Raw genomic sequence first — 18,319 nt, 5'->3', positions numbered from 1 at the left:
TACATCTCTTATCTAATCAACAAAGAAAGGCAACTGGCCCAAAAATACACAAAGAATGCATTTATATCTGCAGATCCACACACACAATCAGAGATAGCACTGAACATCTAGACACATTTAGTGATACAACCCCATCGATACACACACCACTCATACCAATCCTTATATTGATCTGGGTCAAATCTGGGTGTCAAGATATGATTAGCTGCCATCATAAAATGCAGGAGCACCCCAGGGGGCAGACATCAAGTCAAACATGCAAATCAGGAGGTCACCACCAGGTTGTGCAAATAGACCTTGATGTAGAGAGAAATTGAATTAGGAGAAACCTCTGTGCCTATAATTATGTCCAAATAACTGAAGAGCTGTGGTCCTCCTTTCAAATATCTTTGCCACTAAAGTCAGCAAGAAGAGCTGTGGGATCAAAGTTTAATGCACAGATTCTGAATCCATCCCTTGGCACTATTTTAATCTCCTTTTTTTTCTTGTTAAATGCTTCGTCATTTCAGGGTGCATCCTAGCTTGATTCTTAGATGTCACCAGTGGGACACCACTTTACCCCAGAGACCCAAATATTACAATCTCAAACAAAGAAAATACATTTACCTGGCTGGCACATTGTGCCTGAAACACTGCAAGAACATTAAAGGAGATTGGCACCAGCCAGTGTGGCACATTCTTGGAAAGTTGGCTGGATGTGAATTGCATTTGGCATCAGGAGGCTATCAGGTAATAATTAGTATAGCTAACATCCCAGATGAATGAGTCAACTCTAGGTCAGCATAAAAATCTTCAAGGGTTTTAGTAGGTAAAGGTTGGAGGCCAAGTCATGCTCCTTTCACTCCCTGAGTATAAGCTCATGCCTTGCCTGCTCAGATTTGCTGAAATCTGACTTGACCTTTAGCCTTGAGGTGTTGCAGCCGGTCACATGTCAGCCTGGCTCCTGTGGACCTTGTTGAATGTGTTCCTATTGGATTGTCTGAGGAGTTCCTACTCAACAGCCGAACAGCTCAAGTGATTTAGCTTTACACACGACAAGGCTTTTGACATAGATGTTACCGTACAGCTTAAACCCATGCTTGGCATTCCAGCCCTTCCCTGGCCCCAGAATCACCCATTCTCTGTCGCACTGGCAGGTCCTTGAAGCTGCCAGAAGAGAAATTAATAAAATGTATGAACAAATGCAAGAATTCTTTTTTTTTAACTGTATAAATTTTAATGTAGTCTGGTGTAAAATTTATTTGATTAAATAGTTGTGGAGATCTGTGTGGATTTGTACATGATTTCTTTAAAATGGTCTCTAATCTTTCAATTCAATCATAATATATTTTAATGCATTCTATATTATGCAAAAACAATATTGCATAGCTGTTTGAAGTAAGTGTCACACTGACTTATAATGTCTTCAGTGCCTTGCAAAAGACTTCAAACGCTTTGAAATGTTTAATATTTTGTCACATTGCAACCACAATGGCATGCTCAACACAGTCCAGAGTCTTTCTATCTGTTCTTGTTGAAATTATCTAACATAGCTACCAGATCAATGGCATTTCTGACTATCTTCAAGAAAATCTTGAAGAAACAACTCATTAAAGAGCATTTCCTGCCCTAGCAGGTACCCTGTACATACTGCACTGTGTACATTTCCCTCCGCACTGTCACTCTGTCACCTCCAAAAGAACTAGACTAGTGGTCTAGACCTTAGAAGGTCTTCCTTCTAAGTAGGTTTTTGTTAGCGTTATGATCTTAATTGCATTTTTATATCAACATTTCTAAGTCACTTTTGATGAAAGCATCTGCCTAATGCACAAACATTAAACATAAATGTAGCAGAACATGGTCAAGTGGTGGCACATATATTATAATTACATATCCAACATGTGGTCTTTATTTACTCTGATTTATGATTACCAAATGACACAAAGTAGTCCAGGTTGGTCAAATAGTGATAGCTAAAACTCATCATATAGCATGCTGGTCATGTCACACCGTTTGAACCTTTACACAGTAAAGGCTAGAGGCATTTCAATTCCCCCTTTAGATTCAGCAACACATACTACCGTATTTGAGCAAAAAATCCTTTTGTACTTTAAACAAAAATATACAATTCTAAAAAAAATTCCAAAAATAGAGTACATGTATTTACAGTTTGAAAATAGAAAATTTTATGTGTGTATCACATGCTTTCCTCTCATAGCTTCTATCCTTGAGGAATTAAGATAAACAAAGATCTATTCCAGAGGGAGAGAAGGAGAAAAAAAATTGAACTACATGAACTTTGGTGCATTTCATTTATTCGGTGTGCTATTTGTGGTGCTTTTCATCTCTTGAATCCTGACCTCGTTTCTCTATCTTGTTTTTGGAAAACATGAGCTAAGCTGATGTGCACAAGCCATTAGATCATTGCACTGTATGTCTGACCTGTGACCAGTTAATCCGCTGCCCTGCCCCGCCCCGCCCCTGGTAAACCTCTCACCCCCGCCCTCTCCACATCTGCCTGCTTCATGCCATAACCCCAGCCACATCTCTTCATGGAATTGATATTATGGGGTTTGGATGATCCACTGTATCTTCATCCATACTGTAATCCTATTTGCTCTGTCATGTGTTCGGACTCACAAATTAGTGTGTGTGGAATCACATCCAGCTCATTTACAGATGTTTCAAGCTTAGCAGTGCCATTGTCTTCCACATGTACCAGAGATTGTTCTTCCGCACAAACACACTTACCATAACTCTTCAGTCACACATTCAGGTTTTCGGTTATAAATAATTCTAACAATATGAGTACGACGACTCCGGAGGATTCAAATTTCAACGCTCTGTCCTTTAATCCCCTCCTTTATTCTGCCATTTGCTGCAATAAAAATGTTAAGCTGAGGGATTAAATAAGTGCAGAATGGAATAAGAGGATGTGATGTGGCAGACTTTGGGTGCAGGTGGGAGGCAGAGACTTCCCGCTCATTACTGAGACACGGGGCTAAAGGAGAGGCAGAAAGCGCTGCGGGGTGAGAGGTCCTTGGCAGCAGTCTACCAGTTGGCGTCTCGGTGTCCACATTTAGTTCCAGCCGAGTGCCCACAGTTTTTCTGACGGTGCTGACTTGACACTGACCTCTGGAGCGAGGACCACTGTTGCCTGGATCCACCGCCCCTTTTGATTCATAGTCCTCCTTGTGTTCTAACCCCTCCTACTCTATATATGACAGAAATGGCTCCACAACAAACCAAATAGGAATGCTTAGAAGTTGATTTGTCCTACCAGTGTGAAAGGTTTGTGATCAAACCGGAGCAGCTTTAACAAAAAAAAAACTTTAAGTGAAAATTCATAAATATTTTCTCTTTACATTCTTAACTTTTTATGCATGTAGAGTTTATGAAGTTAATTGGATTTTTCATGAACTTTTCCATGTCAGCTTGATTTTTATGTACTAAATTGGTGGCATGGTGCAATCTGTGGTGTGCTTTTGTACATGTTAGGTTAGATTTAAATAATTCCACAATGTGGTAAAACCAGGTAGTTTAATATATGTACATTCATTCTCACTATGACTAAAAGTTCAATAAAAACACTTTGAGAGAAAACACAATGATCGTTACTAAATAAGTAATGAAATATTCAAAACCGGAGTGCAAGAAGTCTGACTCCTTCAAATTTATTTTATTCTATCACACTTTAGACGATGCTCTTATAACACCAACAAGTTAAGGCAGAAATATAATATTATATAAATTCTTAGCTTTAGAGGTTTTTATGTCTTGATTGCTCCCCTTTACTCCTGCACCGCACAGTACTCCTCACTAGACTGCTCTCCCTGCTAATGAAAGCAAACATATTATTTGGGATCCCATTGCATCAGTCTAACTTTCTGTTTTTTGATAAAAAGAAAATTCACTAGTGATTCTTAAAGATATTGTTTGTTCAAGGGGCTTTTTTATTGGAAACCTCCTTCCGCTGCAGTTTCCATGTCTGAAGTACCCTTAACACTGATTCAGAGAATGTTAGTGTTGGAACCATCATACTATCAAGTATTGTGGAGTCATGTGAGTGAATTGGCTTGTAGAAACAATCCAGAGAATATCTTACTCTGTCTGACAGTTGTCTCTTGGTGCTTCTAGCTAATTCAATCTCAATTTCAGGTTTCTTTTAGATTTTGTTATTCTACTCTGCAGATATTAAAAAAGTTCATTCAATAACTAAGCTTCATAGAAAAACTGAATTTATCTATTTGACATTGATTCACAAAATGCTTTATGTGGAAATATGTCTCACGTTGAAAGTTCTCAACCTTTCTATTAGCTTTATGCTTTTTTAAAACCAGTATTTTATGAATTCAAGCAGTTTGAGAAATGAAACTTTAATCACGAACGGTTAAAGATTATCTTGGAACTTGCACCCCCTTTGTACATCAAATTTTATTTCAATCTTGTATATTAACTTATTAATTTTTAAAATGTTCTTGTAAAATGTGATATTCACCTTCTATATTATGAAGTGTGTGAAATGTAAATATTTGCTTACTTATTAATGTGTAGTACAGTTCAAAAATATTCTCAGTTTTAAATAAAACAGAAACAAATGTGAATAGCTTCATTTTTTCTTTTACTTTTAACACCTGATTTTCAAGGTAATTATATGGCCTCTTGATCTGTGGTCAAATAAATTCAGCTTTATTTTCATTAATAGTTTCTACTTTTGATACTTAAAGGTTAGTGCTTTTACACTGATACTAAATAAGGTGGGCACCACATGGTCTTGGAAAAAATCAATAGCTGTTTTATGGCTAAATGGTTTGAGACAATCAGATTTTGGAATGCCTTATGAATTACGATTGTATTGATCTCTTTTGAAAATGCTTGTATGATATCGAAAGGATAAAAAACACTGGCAGAGAGGGAATGGAGGAGGTAAAGGTGAGGTTGAAGGGGCTAGACATGTTAGCGGGGACTTTTTCAGGATGCAGATAGTGGGATCAAGATTGGATATTGATGAGATATGGAGCTGGGTGACTGAGCCACAGAAGCTTGAAATAAACTGTCGGAGGCACGTGGCAGTCATTATAGTGAAGCAGCCTGGCCCTGCGCAACCTTGAGCCCGTCGATAAGCTATTATAACCATGCAAATTGTGGCCAAATCAGAGGTCTGACATATCGGTATTATTTTCTTGTGCAGGGAGCAAGTTATATATCATCATTGGAATCTAGCAACAATGCCCATTATGCTTTCTGTTTGAAGATTCTATAGACTCATAAAAAGAAAAATATTATCAGGAAATAGTGACTTTATGTATTTTAGGGACTTTGAATACCATTTTAAAGGTCAAACATGGAATACCCTGTCATGTCTCTATATTGCTGAACATTCACTGGCTATTTTATTAGGTACATCTAAGTAGTACTGGGTTGGACTCCCTTTTGCATTCACTGCTCTTATTCTTTGTGTCATAGATTCAGTCAGGTTTTGGTTTATGTTGATGCGATAGTATCACACAGTTGCTGGTGATTAGTTCCATGGTGTAATTCTTCCATTTCATCATTTTCTGAATGTGTTCGATGGGACTGAGATCTGGTGAAGGTGAGGGCTACAAGTAATGTACAGGGAATTTGTTGTCATAGGGATAGCTATAATGAGCAACAGTACTCAGGTTGATACAAAGGGACCAAAAGTGCAGCCAGATACTTTATCCCACAGAGCCACACAACCAGCAGCAGCCTGAAGCACTGATACAAGGTAAGATAAATTGATGCTTTTATGTTATATAAAAATTCTCTCTTGCCTTTTAAATGTTGCAGAAATGAAAAATTATCCAGTTTTTTCCAATTTGTTGTCTAATTTTGATTAACCTGGATGAATTGTAGCCTCTGGTGTGTTTATTTGTTGCCATGGCCTATCCTCTTCTTTGAATAGTAAGAGATAGTATTTTTATGTGTCGTAGTGGTAGCAAGTGGTTATCTGTAGTCCTTCTGTCATCTTGAATCAAGCTGCCCATTGGTTGTTTATGATAATGCCAGTAGATCAGCTGTGACTCAAATATTCAGACCAGCTTGTCCAACACTAATAAACATCTCAAATCACTCAAATCCTCTCTCTTGCTCAGTCTACCTCTGAATGCATTAAGTTGCAGCCACATGTGTTGGTTGAAAAACTATTTATTTAAATAGTCTATTAAAAAGATATACCTAATAGTGGCACATGACTGTAGTTGACCCTAAACACATCACATTTCCCTCCAACCTTCCCCTCACTTTCTTGGCTCCTGCATTCTCTCTGTTGTTCTCCTGTATGAAGGCAGGCAGCCAGGTCATTTGCTCTCAGTGAAAGTCTAAAGCACCCAGCGAGCCATCATTTGGGTGATGTAATTTGAACTAAAAGGTGTGTAAACACTGCTGTGACCTTGGTTTTAGTTTTGTCAATAGGGCTGGGTTAGAGAACAGAGAAAGGATTGTGTGGGATTGAGGGCAACAAGTCCTGGCTATGATAGTTGGAAGTCTGTAACTTACTGATTGTTGTTATAACCTCATCGGGATCTCTTTGTCTTGCATCAGCTACACTCCTTTAACCGGCTTTCTGTGCTCCTCACCTTGTCAAAGCTGTGTGCTCACTTCTCCCCCGCTTCTTTCTTTTTGATATTTGTTCACTTGCCTCCTCTTGAGCGCTTGTTATTGCTCTTCCCTCATTTTCCCTTTACCCTTGTTTTCCCTCTTCTCTGACCCTACTCCTTTTTTCTTTGATAGCAGTATCTCTGGCATTCTCTCGGCAGCTTGTCAAGTGTCCGCCCTCATCTTCTCTATCTTAGTGTTTTTTCTCTGTTCCTCCTGACATCTGTTTGGTGCTCACCGCTGTGAGTTCCAGAGGTCAACACAAGTAAACACACCCCAACAGCCAGGACGACAGTCAACTATTGATCTGGTTTGGTTGGGAGAGGTGTTTGGCTTTCTACAGGATCTCAATTAGGGTTATGATCTCAGGGTCTAGACTGCATCTTCATTTGGTAGAGGTTAGGAAAACAGAGAAGCAGTCTAACCGACAGTATTGATCCAAAGTTGTATTTCTCTATGCTTGCGCAGGTAGAAGGGCTTAGTGTTTTGTCTGTGTTCATCTGGTATGTTTTAAGGCTAGTAATTGCAATTGTGCATATCACAGGGTGTTTACTCAATGCTTTGTATTGGTGGGTGTTAGTTGAACGTATTGGGTGTGTAACTCACGCAACCTTTTATTCCTTTAAAATCTGTTTACCCATAATGCTTAAAATCATGCTGGGACAGTCAAGATTTTTATTAAGGACACTTCTTCTGGGAGGTTGTGAAAGCTATTTAGTTATTGTTACACAATAATCAAATAGTCGTGGGAAAAAACTAGGACAACATATTAAATATTCAGCTCTTCTTAAAATGTCCACATATCAATGTCTAATCTATTTTTAATCTTTAGGGGTAAAGTGATGTAATTATAGGTAACTATCAAAAGTAGTATTGTTTTATTCATTAACATAAGGTATCAACAATTGTAATTCTGATGGAAAGGTTGCGACACTTCAACCTCTAATAACCACTTTTACCTCTTTTAGTTGAAACAACTCCAGTGAGATGCTTCTTACAGCCTTTTACAAGTCTTGGGCATCCATCTTATTTTGCCACTCCCCCCAATCAGTGTTAGATGTTTGAGGGGTTTCTTGCCTTTAAATGCTTCTTCAAGTCACCCCACAGCTCCTCCATGAGATAGAGGTCTTTGCTTCAGTTTTTCCCAAGGCTTTCCATTTATTAATTCTCAGCCAGTCTTTACAGGTTTGGGTCATTCTCATGTTCCAGGGTTTATCTCTGCTTCAGTTTTTTTTTTATATGTCTATGATTGTGAACTGGCCTGTTTCTGCTGCAGAGAAACATCCCTGACCCATTACACTTTCTGCTATGTGCTTCACACCATTAACTGTTTGCGTCCTTGTTCTTTAATGTTGTATTTGATGGAAAATATACCCTTTGTACCAAAGTACAAAGTTTACTTAATAATATGCACCTAAGAATATCCCACAGTTGTCATTATGAAGAATTAAGACAGCTCACCGTGGTGTTCACTTTTACTTCAACAGTGTGGAGAAAACTAAATTAAATGTCTGAGGTTTAATAGAGCAAGGCAAGTTTAGTTATATAGCACACAAAGTGCTTCAAATGATGAATACATAAAAGAGTACATTGCAGTCACATAAGAAGGAAAGAAACTTGGACTGCAGACTAAAGGTAGTGGTGTTCCAAATAGTATTATAAGCAAACCTTATTCAAAATACTGAGTAGAAATGTACTATAGGCTTCTGATTATATGCCATTTTTCACCATTTTTAGTAGGACAAAATGTGGGGTGTCCTGATTTATTCCTCACTAGCATTTCTCTTTTCCACACATTTTGAAAATAAAGCTCGTTTTTTTATTTTTCACGACTAAATTTGGTGTCTCAGTGACCATTTAGAATGCAAGCTTATGTAGTTCTAATATTTAGGATTCACACCAAAGCCTTTAATCATTGGTCCACAGATGGGCAGTGATTAATCAGAGAGGTAGCTGTGAAGTAGTTTGCAATTAGACTCGTAATCTCCTAGGCATGCTAATTGAATCAGAAAATTAGTAACAGTGCCGTACTGAGCTGCAATAGGCTAGCAGAGCTTGCAGCAGGTGCTAGCCCACCCAGCTGTGGAACAAGATATTTAAGCCACATTAGCAGCAGTAAAATATTTCTTAATTTGGAACATCTAGTTTCGCCACCCACATTACCTTGAATAGCAAAACAGTAAGCCAAAGAGCTGAGTCAACAGCTGATTGCTACCCAATTAAACTATAGAATGAATAATAAATAGGGTTAGAATGTTTATAAATATATATAATTGTAATAATACATCACTGGAGATGAGTTACATAGGTCTTATCTTTGTAAGCAGTATTTTCTTTTAAGACAAACCTCATAAAACACAAAATGATTGAAAATTCTTGCTTACTTTTTCCGGTCTCCTTTAGGTTCTCTTCCCCTAGCATCTACTCCCCTCTGTTTGCCTCCACAACTTCTCTCTTCCAGTTCCTCTGGCTTCCCAATGGCTCTTTGGAGCTGTCATCTTCTTGACACAAGTTAAAGAAGTTGTGAGAAATTAAAAATTGATCATTTTTGAGCATAGGTTTGCAAACTCTTCTACTTGTTGGCTTTGAGGGGGAAGGCTGAAAGAGAAGTGCAAGTCAATAAAGAGAGATATTGAGGTAAAGAATTCCCACATGCAGACAGTGGTGTGCCTCAAAGCTGTGGCTTTTAAACTTGCTGTGTACCTTATTCACAGAAAGAGCAGTGGTTATGGTGGAGGAAAAGAAAGTTTGAGTATAAGTGTTAGTCTGAGTTTGTAGACATCTTCTTATTTGCTTCTTTAACACCCAGTGGTCCTACACCAAGTTCTCCTCCTGTCTCTTTCAAGATTGATATCTTAATCAAACAGGCCTGTCTTTAAAAATTAAAAAAACATACAGTAATGCATGGCTGAACTTTAGTGTACTTGCATGTTGTATAATAAATGCACATTTGACATATAATATAATGTTATATAACATATAATGTTGTGCAGGTCCATATTTTGCCTTCCTTGTCAAGTATAGTGCATACCAAGTCAGGGATATGGATACATCCAAAGTTTCCACATCCTGAGTCGTGTTTAAATCATACTCATAAGGATTATTACCTGGCCACTGTGTACACTGACTGTATTGATTTGTGTGTTTCTGTCTGTGTTCATGTATTTGGTGTCTGTACCCAGCTTGAAATAAGAGGGGATGAAATGAGGTCGCAAGGTGATGAAAAGCTGTCTGCTATAAACCAATGTCAAGCATTGATTTTTCCTGTAATGAGTTCCCAGAATGTATAGAGGCCGTGAAATATACACATACATATTGTACATGGTTGTTTGTGAGAAGATGTCACGTGTTCTGACCAAAGTAATAAAATATGTGTGTAAAATTAGATGCTGTAACAATATATCTTAATTGTATCAAGCCTAACATATGAGCTAAATATTTGTTTATGTCAAGGGTCATTGAATATATCTTCTTGTAGATATATTTTCATTAAACATTCTCAAGATGTTTAAAGAAACATATTGAGTATTTGCAAGCTTTAGAAGTAGGGATGTCAAGATCAAGTTTTATCTGTTTTATTTTCTGATGATAGATTGAAGTATTTTTAGTAAATATCAGGTTTTTATATATCTGAATTTTTAGAACCCAGAGTTCTACTGTTAATATACAGTACAGACCAAAAGTTTGGACACACCTTTTTATTCAATGAGTTTCCTTTATTTTCATGACTATTGACATTGTAGATTCACACTGAAGGCATCAAAACTATGAATAACACATGTGGAAATATGCACTAAACAAAAAAGTGTAAAACAACTGAAAATACCCCTTATATTCTAGTTTCTTCAAAGTAGCAACCTTTTGCTGTGATTACTGCTTTGCACACACTCTGCATTTTATTGATGAGCTTCAAGAGGTCGTCACCTGAAATGGTTTTCACTTCATAGGTCAACCTGCCCTGTCAGGTTAATAAGTGGGATTTCTTGCCTTATAAATAGTCATGAAAATAAAGAAAACCCATTGAATTAGAAGGTGTGTCCAAACTTTTGGTCTGTACTGTATATCATGAGTACAATGAAGTTACAAAAAAGTCAGTGCCATGTACAGTGCCTTCTCCTTGCAGTTTGTTTTTTCTCTCTTTTTTTCTCGCTTGTTTGTTTTGGTTGTCAGAAAAGCTTGCTAATTAAGGTCAAATATGAATTTCAGGTCCAGGCCATTCAAGTGGTTATTCCCCAAACCACCCATCTATCCACCTCCTAATCACCCCAACACCCCACTTTGTCCCTCCCTCTGTTGCTTCTCTGATCCCTTTTCACAGCAGAACCATCAGGAGCTTATACCAATCACCGTCTTGGCTGGGGGCCCAAATCAGTGCTTGGCTGACCTGAACTCTGCTGTGAACTTTCAGCCATTCACTTAGCGCCTTTTCCTTTCTAGTTAGCTAAACCTTTCCCCATGCCTTATCTCTGCCTATTTTAGTAGGCTATTGGGTGTTTTTATCTGTGATGGTCTCAATGTAAAGTCCATACTCTTATGTTGAGTTTACAGAACACATGTAAACACACATGGGGTACTGTTTATCAGTGTAAAGAATACAGCGGATATTTTTTCGCTCAAACTTTGCCAGCTAATTGGTAGATCAGCAAGATATTCAAATTCAAATGTTAATTTTTACACATGTTCAATAGCCTCTAGCCTATAAACTAACAATAAAGAGTAGTGCAATGATGGCTCACCCAGACAGCTCTGATAATGGGTTCTTAGAAAAGAAGGCATAATTAATTTTCTTAATTTATTTTTTTATTTTGATTGTGCAGTCAGTAAATATCTTAAATGGCATTAATACATTTAGAGGCACATTATGAAAAATTCCAATTAAACTGCTGACTTGCAAATTATTTGGTGGTTAAATAGATGAATGAAATTGGTATTTCACTCATCAGTAAATTTCTCATCAGGGTTCAATGAACTTAAAAAGTAACTAAATCCTAAATCAGCTTTTTTGTTGGAGGTAAGATATATATATTGGGCCTTAAAGGTGCAGCAGGCAAGAAATATGCTTCTTTACATATTTGTTTGTACTGTTGCCATCTTGTGACAGTATGGTATGACCCGGATAATCTGTGAAAAAAATGAAGCTCTTCCACCTCCTCCCGGTGCTGCTATTGATGTCTGCAGAAATGCTCTGCAGACTGGCCAAAAACAACCAATCAGATCAAGAAGGAGTCTCTTAGTGCTGTCAATCACCCTCATTTACACATTGCTCAATGTTCTAATGGTAGAGAAACAGCATACTGTTCCAGAAAAACTGTTTATCTGCCATCTTTGATGGACATGCTAACTAGCCTGAGTATTCATGGCAGGCTACAGGTGGTGAACCAGCTGTAGCATAGCAGAGAGAAAGGGGGTTCACAGCATGTACACAAGGCTGACTGACGGCAGGGTTTGGTGCAGGATGACTGAGTACAGTGCTTGCTGTACTCAAGCTACTGTACTTAAGTTTGTGCTGAGTGCAAACTCCCTTGTACTGAGTAAAAACTCATTGTACTAAGTTTGTACTTGGGCCTGTACCAGTACAAGCCCTTGTACCAGCCCTGGGCTTGTATCGGTGCTAGGACCATTAGTTGTAATCAGATTGAGAACAGAGTTTCAAATGTCACTTTTTGTGAAGTTTGGCCAAAAGAACCATCGAAAGCTTCCCATGTAGCTCTTTAAATTTTTGGCTGTTTACTCATTTCCCATCCTTCATGCAACCTTCTTACCTTGTACCCTTGTACTCATATGTTGTATGAATTACTGTAATGAGATTAGGCTTTTAAACAGCCAAGCATAGTCCATATAGTTGTAGGACACAAAAGTAGTCACATTGTTCTTGCCACAGTGTTCCTTCACAGTGCTATCCATAGAATACAGTTAAGCACAAAATAATCCATACCCATCTTTTAATTTTACTATTTCTTCTGATTACAATAAATCTTAATGTTCTAGATTGTCCCCTCCAGAGTCCTGACTTGAATATGATAGCGAAGCTGCATAGGGAGTAGAGCAATTGCAAAGAACCTTGGAGCTCAATAAATTGTTAAAATACCTGTGGACACATTCAAATAGCTGGTCAATATTTATAAGAATGTTTGTCTTGTGTAATGCTAACAAAGGTTTTTCCATTGCTTATTGAGAAGGGTATAAATAATCAGACATTTTGAAATATTTCAAAATATCTACTCCCATTTAAGTTGATATCTGTATCATTTCCATTCAGAAATTTAAGGTTTTGTTTAAGTGAAAAAAATATTTCATTCAAATCTACCAGGTGTATGAATAATGTTGTACTTACAAGAAGTATACTTCTAAGTTTTAGAAGTGGTTTAACAACAAGGTGAGTCTTCTGTTCTCTAATTTAAATGGGGCCAAAAACCTTATTTCCCAAGCATTGTTAACCCAACTGCTATCTTTCACTATTTGTTTGTAAGTTTAAATTGGATTGTTTTTATTAGCCTTAAGTTAATTATAGTGTAGGAGCAACAAGTTGCATTTATCTTATAAGGTAATTTTACTTTCTTGGTGAAAACCGGTGGTATCTGTCTCAGAATTTGTGCAAATTCTTTGTTTTACACATATAGGAACACCTCAAAAGTTTTAAACTGAACCAGCAGACATGATTTTCATGTCTGCTGGTTCTTTGAGAAAGAAGGATGTTCATTATATGCTTTCTATATGGTGCAGTTGGAATTAGCTTATCTCTCTGACCTTGTTTGGTAACAGCCTGTAGCTCAGAGCTGCTGACATGATGTTGGTGCTCCACGGGTCTAAACCTTTACAAATGATGCATTATATCAGCTAAGCAATAGGAGCGGGAGCTAAAAGGGCCATAACATTAGGTCTTAAATGTGTCCACAGCAGGAGGGAAGGAGCAAAAAAAGATAAGAAGGCAGTGGGAGAAAAGTATATAGGGACACTGGCTTGCTGTGCTGGCTTCTCTTCGTATTTTTTGTAAATTGATTTGACATAAATGTATACTTAGATGCCAACAAGACTGTTTCTGTGAGTACCTGATGGATTCACACTTTATGTTGTCTAGTGTGTGATATTCTTCTTTGACACACACCTTCTTCGTGAGAGACACATAGCACTACAGTTGACCCTGGTGGATGGTGATAGCTTGGTTCACCGCCGCACCCTGATGCAATCCGTTGTAAATATATTAAACCAAGCTGCAGAGAAAAAAGCTGATTATCCATCCTTTCAACCTCTTTCTGTAGCGCTCTTCCTCTTTTTTATCATATTTCTCACTCTCAGTCTGCTTCATATCAGCTTTAATTTTTTTTTTTTCACTACATCTGTCTCATTGTGTTTTTTGTTCTTTTGTCCAGTTTCTGGGTTCCATCTGTTTTGCCATCTTCTGCTTGCAAATACTTCCCACACTCTAAAGAAAATTAACAACAAAGCAAAATTCATGTTGTCCACCTTTATTATCAGCTACACTCTTGATTGTTTCTCACTCCTGGTCACGACACGTCACATTTTAAAACTACTCAGGGGGTCAAAGGGAGTGCCAGAGGTGCTGTGACTGACGTGGCACTCTGGCTGACCCCTGGCAGCTTGGCAGAGCTGCCTCCATAATGAGATTAGCTGGGTAATGCCGACTCTGTGTCTGTTTCTCCAGCCGCCCAGCCCACCCTTGGGCTCTTTATTTAGCCACCAGCAGGACAGGGCGTGCCAGCATTTGCAGGTCGAGTCCAGGATAGGTCCCACAAGCCCACCCGTCTCTCCCCAACACAGATACACACCCTATTTATGTGAACCCCCAGCTACTTCAGCCTCATGCTTTGGCATTTTTACTATTTTTGTGTCTTAAAATTGGAGTGTTAAGTAAAAACGACTTGTTTGAGCTTCATATCATGTCATAATGTTATTCCCTCATCAATACATACCTGTACAGTTGCTTTGATTATTTTCACTCTTCATGTTTCGGAAATCGCCACGGCGTTGGCATGGGGATAGAGCATGTGTCCCATGAACGGAGGCCTTAGTGCTCTACCTGGCCATCAAGGGTTTGAGTCGCAGCCTTCCTGTAAATTCACTATCAAATAAAGGCCACTAGAGCCAAAAATCTTCTTTAAAAGAAATTAATCCTTTAATCTCCCATGGCAGCCATTTGGGGTTCCCAAATGCTTGCTCTCTCCAAGCGTCACTTATTCAATGGAGCTCCTCCTCAGAGCTGGAGTCTCTAAGCTGAGCCTGTGCCTCAGAGGGCTCCCCTCATCTGGCCTTCCCCACTCAGTTCCTTTAGACTAGTGTCAGCAGCAGAAAAAATATTTGGAATTAATTATGGAATTAATTAGGTGTGAGGAAGTGGGATCTACTGTTGGATGTTTTCTGACATGTTATGCTAATATTATCTTGGTTCCTCTGTTTTTATATATATATATATATATATATATATATATATATATATATACTGTATATATATATGACTCATTGATGTTGGACTGGGTTTGGATTGATTCCACCCAGATCTGGGTCAAAGTCCAGAGTTTCAGAACGGCTGAATTAACTCAAACTTAGAATTGTTCCTCTAAAACCGTAGTGAGTGGGCAGTAAACTGTATGGTCATCAAAATGCATACATTTATACAAATGCATACACTTTGATGACCATCATGATGACACTTAACTTTGTTTACACAGTAAATGTACAGGCAGCTGTACATGGGACTTTACACAGTAAACAAAGTCAAGTGGTCAAACCGTTAAACAACCTTTATCTTTTTAGACCCTTCACTTACACTCTGTGATATGTTATGATGATTTCTCTGTTTTTTATGTATATAAGCATGAATTAAACACTTGAAACTTTGCTACCATTGGAGTTGTTATGAGAGGTTCCTTAACAGACAGAGGGGCCTCCTATGAAACAGGTGTGCCCCCCTCAGCTTTGGGGTCACGTTCTGTCTTTGAGAGCGTGACAGCTCTACTGAGTCCAACTGAGATATAAAGCTCAGTCCAGGTGTCCAGGTGTTCTTAGTTTCAGTATGTGATTGTGTGAATACACACCAACACCTGCTTGGCTGTGGCCCAGGGGCACAGACAGGTTCAAGTTCCACCCAAACAAACATATTGTACCAATTGCTCATTGTACTTGTTTCCTTTCTGAACGTGGGTGTGTGATTGTCAGCTTATGCCTGGCAGAAATTGTGTAACCAACATACTTCTACTGTATGGCCTCTGCACTCATCATTTACACTGCAGGGTTGTGTTACCCAGACATGTCAAAGTGTGCTTTTGTTCTCACTGTCAGTTGGCTCTTCACCTTGAGATTGCTCTTGATCACGCAGGCACTGGGTTCTGACACTTTTTGTCCTCACTTCTTTGTGTCCATCTGAGACCACCCTAAACAAACGTGTCATCCTGAGCTGAGGACAATTTTTAGAGGGGTAAATTAGTATCTACCCAAATCGCATTCAATCTTTCATTTTAGCTATTCTTTTCATAGCTCTCAACGCTATCCCATGCTATCTATTCCTGACGCTTTTATGATTTTACAATTTGTTATGCTACAAACTGGATAGTGCATAAAGAGGAAGAAAAACTATAACCACATTGTCAGTGTTGGAGGGATAATGGCTATAGCTCAATAAAGAATATTCCTGCAAGAGTTTAGACTGGACAAGAGCTACACCTTCTACTGTGTCACTGAGTCTAAACATTCAGCTAGAAATACAATAGAAGGGTTTTTTAGAATATTTTATGTGAAGATAGGCCCCTCACAGTCCCGACCTGTCAAACGGGAAAATTGCTGTTTAGATGCTCTACATCCACTCTGTATTTGTAGAAATGGTAAAGACATCTCAAAAAATGTGTGACAGTAAAAAGCACTTTTACAAAGAGTTACTCAGTGGCATAAACACCAATTCAAACCACACTTTTTGGACTTTTATTTGTAAAGTGAAAATTATTAACTTTATTTACTTTTTTTCTGCTTCATGTCAATTAATGCATGTAATTTTATACTGATCATTTAATAAAAATTCCAATAAAATTCAAAGGTGGATGGACACATGCAATACACTGAACATGTGCTGGATCTGTTCAAGGATTTAAACGATGAAAAGAACAAAATGTGTCTTTGCACAAGTGCTCTTATTAAAATAAAAACACCAATCCACACATGACTACAGCGCTGATATGATACTTTATAGACTAAAGAAAACCTGTTCAATGAAAGGAAATTGTGAAGATTTCAGATTGCTATATTTCTCTACAAACTCAATAGCTATACAGGCAGCTGTACATGGGACTTAATTAATGGCAGACCTTGTCCACAGATAAGAGGTCAAATGAGTTTCAACAACAGTCTTAGCTGAAGGCTCTGCATTTTGTCAAAATGAGCTCGCCTACTCTTTGGAATCCTGTTTTAAATCCTTCATAAAACCTGGTACATTTAGAATCTTTCATGTACTGACAATAAATTGATGTTTTCACTTTTAATTTGTATTTGCTGAATTTTAAAATCTAGGTAATTGATTTTTATTAAGTCCTTTGACCTCAGCTTTGAATTCTATGATGCTTACATTAGTGATGTATTGAACAGTTATGGTGGTAGAAGTTATATTTCTACATGCTAAAAAATGTATTGGGTATTGTGGAAGAATAGAAAATCAACAGACTAAGCAGTGAATATATATATACTGTATATATATATGTGTGTGTGTGTGTGTGTGTGTGTGTGTGTGTGTGTGTGTGTGTGTGTGTGTGTGTGGGTGTGTGTGTGTGTGCCCCTAGCAGTTTGTATGAAATGATAACTGTGGGGTTTAATCTGTGAGATCATTAGTTCTATGGGAAAGCAAAACTTACCAAACAGTGCATTTACTGGCCTAAGGAATGAGCAACATTGTATGGATGAATAAAAGTACATTTCTTCTTTTTTTTAGTCTAAGGAATGCAGACAGGTACAAACTCTTAATTGAAATCATTGTGTACTTTAACGCATGGTGGGACACTTCATCATCATCTCAAGTCCATTTATTGCATAACTGGAACCATGGGTCAGTTTGGATATTAAAATTCTTGACATGTTGAACAGGAAATGCTCTTGAAATGTTGGTGTTTGTTTTTTGTTTTTATAAGACAACCACCCATTGCACACCAGTAAGCAAACATCATCCGCTTCCCAGTCCAAATCAACAAGCTTAACGTCATGAAGTGTGCACCCAAATTGTTGCACATTAATCCAATGAAAATACTTGTGGGGTGACATCAAATATTTTACATAGTAAATGTTTGAGTTTTTGAGAAAAAATGCAGACACTAGTGGTTTTTTGGGGGGGTGCGGGGGCGGGGGGAGTTGCCTATTTCTTTTTCGCTCTTTCTCTGTAGATAGTGTACTTGAGGAATGTTTATTCATAGTATAAATTAGAATAGCATATGCAGTATTCCCAGTTATTTCACCTTTCTAGGAATTTTCAGCTTTGTTCATCTATACAAAGTGAGTGTTTTGTACACAAGCAGATCTACCCTTTTCCCTCTTTTTAACCCTTTTTCCCCCTTTTTTAAAATTATTTAAAAATGCAGGGTAGTATTTAAAATAAACGGAAAAAAATTTAAGATTTTGATACTGTCTGACACAAGTAATATGGTAGAGTTAGAGGTTTAAGAGTCAAATAACAGAGTGAGGGAGGCACTAAAAAGCATTCAAAGAAGTAAAAAAAAATAAGAAGAACTTG

At 37.9% G+C, this 18,319-nt stretch overlaps 1 protein-coding gene across 1 annotated transcript in view; it reads left to right on the top strand.

Annotated features, from left to right (window-relative positions):
• Positions 1 to 18,319, top strand: part of arb2a (ARB2 cotranscriptional regulator A) — a 165,166-nt gene that overhangs the window by 130,939 nt on the left and 15,908 nt on the right. The window lies entirely within an intron of this gene.

The sequence above is a fragment of the Xiphophorus couchianus genome, chromosome 12 (assembly GCF_001444195.1).
Source record: "Xiphophorus couchianus chromosome 12, X_couchianus-1.0, whole genome shotgun sequence".
NCBI classification, from domain to species: domain Eukaryota; kingdom Metazoa; phylum Chordata; class Actinopteri; order Cyprinodontiformes; family Poeciliidae; genus Xiphophorus; species Xiphophorus couchianus.
This window is presented reverse-complemented; position numbering and strand designations above follow the sequence as displayed.